Here is a 2607-nt window from a genome sequence, read left to right as displayed (position 1 = left end):
CTACAGTACTATTAGTTTAGTATTACTCATTGCACTCAGTACTACTTTAAAAGTGAAACTGTAAAAGAAAGATCTGCCTATTTCAGCCATTATTTTATATCACAACTGCATTAAAAATATGACAGTTTCATAATGTAACAACTATTTTTTTAGCTCAAACATTTTTATGAGAATTCAAGTAGTTCAGAAGTCCACCCAAAAGTTATGGACAGGGAAGACAAGCAGTCCTTAAGAAAGAAGTATGAAATAAGAAAGTTTACTAACCTGGAGTTCCTGCATGTTCAAACATGTTCTGTGTATCATCTTCAAAGTGGCTTACTCCTGAGAAGGAGCACTTTTCATGATGTTGCTTCATTTGGGCAACCAGGCCTTGTATTTCTTTGTTGCACTGGTTGCATTTTGCATGCATGCCTGTCTTACCCACAGGTAGAGGAACTTCATTAAAATATTCCCAAACAGGGTCTCTTTTACAGCCTGGAAAGCCTGCTGCCATGATTGGTTTTCCTTTCTGCCATACCATTCCCTCACTAGATCTCAAATCAGTGGAGAGGCTATACTCAGAAACATATCCCTCAAGACTTCTGGAATATTTGGCTCAAAATGTTTCCTCTTTGTTTCTACTGCCCCTCCCTCCTTGCATTTATTTCCAGACTCTTCCTCCTTGCCCAGATCTACTCCACCCATAACAATCTTTTATTCATTTAACTTCTTGAAACTTTGCACTTTTAGAGAGAGGTAAGAGCTTGACTCTGTGTGTACAAACTTGCAAAGAGACATGAGGGCTGATGGGTAGATAATTAGGTCTGCTATCTCTCAACTCCATATACTACTGTTAACAAGGATGTTACCTCTGGAGACACAAATCCACAGTTTGAGAACTGAAACTAAGTGTGGCAGGACACTGTTGGTGCCTGCCACTTTAAGGTCTGAGCCAAACAGCCAGCAGGTGCTTGATTATGGTGGCCATTTTAGAACTCTGGGCACCTACATAAACAGAGCAGTTTGCTGCTGGCAGGCCAGGCAGAAACATCGCCTGCCTAAAAGGCTGTATGAAGCATCTTCGAGGTAAGGGCAGGAGCTTAGGGGGATGGTTTGGAGGCTGCTGGTCCTGGGCGTGACCTACAACTGCATCCTACTAGGAGTGAGTGGCCTGGTGGGGCTTCCAGTGGTGCAGGAGCCCCCAGGAAATACCAGGCCAGTTCTCACCCTGGTGATAGGCAGGTCGGGGCGCCTTAACCCCTAGCCTCCACAACATTGTGGGTACAAGGGGGCCAGGCACGGCTATGGCCACCTGAGCCCAAAGAGGGTGTAAGACCCAGGTGAGGCCAGGCATGGCTACGGCCACCTGGGTCCCCACCGGGGAGAGAAGCCCCGTGGCACCAGTGAGTGGGTAGAGATGTGGAGCCCCAGTGAGAGGGGGTGGTTGTGGAGCCTCAGTGAGGGGGAAACCAGAGGTCTGGGAGCCCAGTATCTGTGCGTGAGTGTGCATAGAGTTGCCCCAGGAGGGGCCAGGGCAAGCTTGGCCCTGATTGGGTAATTGGCTGAACACTACCCCAGTGAGGGTCACGGGAGAGGCCCAAAAGATGGTACGTCTGGCACCCACGGTGTGCGTTAGGTAAAGCCTGTGGCCAAAGGGGCGTGCTCCGAGAGGGAGTAAGGCAGTACAAGTTGGTGATGTGTGAAGGAGACTCTGTGAGAGTGAGTGGAGCATGAGAGGCCCTAGTCAGAGGAGGGCGTTATGAATGTGTATGTGTCTGAGGCCTGACAACAAGGGCTAAGCTTGATCCAGCTGTAAGCAGGGAGCATTGTCACCCGAATACCATCTGCGAGGCTTCGGCTGTGGTGTAGGGGAGGAATGGAGCCACAGATAGCGCCCCCTGGCATTGGGGCAAGAATGGGCAGCCTCCCGCCTAATTAACACCACAGTAATGTATCATTAAGGCATGACAGGAAAGGAGGCAGGCAGTTGGTTCAGAAACAGGTGGGCAGGCCAGTGGCCAACTTGCCCTGAGAGAGTCCCTTGTTACAGAGTCATTTTCTTTAATCTTGACTGATCTATAGAGGAGCCTCTGGAAACCCTATAAGATTGGGCCTCTAATGTAGTCCATGGCCTGTAAATTTTTTGGCTGCCCTCAAGCCTGTGCTCTTTTCCTCACTATCTGGGATCAATAATTGCCACATTTTTATCTGCAGTAGGATGTACAAGTTATTTTACATCTATTCCTAACTCATCCTTTCCCAAGTTCAACATTACTCTCCCTCTGAGACACCAGACAGGTAGACCATCTAATTTTGGGCTTGTATTAGGTAACTTTAAAATGACTTTAACTTGAGAAAATGATTATTCAAAAATGTACCTTTTTTCTTATTCAGTAAGAAAATATCAACTGTAATGTAAGCAAATCATTTTTCTTCTCAACCTAAAGGCTGTAAAAGCTTCTATACAGTTTATTTTAGTCTTTGTCAGCTTGCATGGTAGTCTTCAAATCTCAATGTAGACTTTCATCTGATGTGCCGATGAAGAGGTCTTACAATTCCAGTGTTGATATTTGAATCAATTCCTAGTAACAGAGTGTATGTCGTCTTGTTAAAAAAAAAAAAAAAAAA

The 2607-nt window shown here is 46.0% G+C and overlaps 1 protein-coding gene across 1 annotated transcript in view; it reads left to right on the top strand.

Annotated features, from left to right (window-relative positions):
* LRP6 (LDL receptor related protein 6) overlaps positions 1 to 2607 on the top strand; it is a 260426-nt gene that overhangs the window by 193260 nt on the left and 64559 nt on the right. The gene's annotated exons all lie outside the window — the stretch shown is intronic.

Source organism: Gavialis gangeticus, unplaced genomic scaffold, assembly GCF_001723915.1.
Source record: "Gavialis gangeticus isolate Ggan-Ray unplaced genomic scaffold, GavGan_comp1, whole genome shotgun sequence".
Taxonomy (NCBI): domain Eukaryota; kingdom Metazoa; phylum Chordata; order Crocodylia; family Gavialidae; genus Gavialis; species Gavialis gangeticus.
The sequence above is the reverse complement of the archived record's forward strand: the minus strand, read 5'-3'. Positions and strand labels throughout refer to the sequence as shown.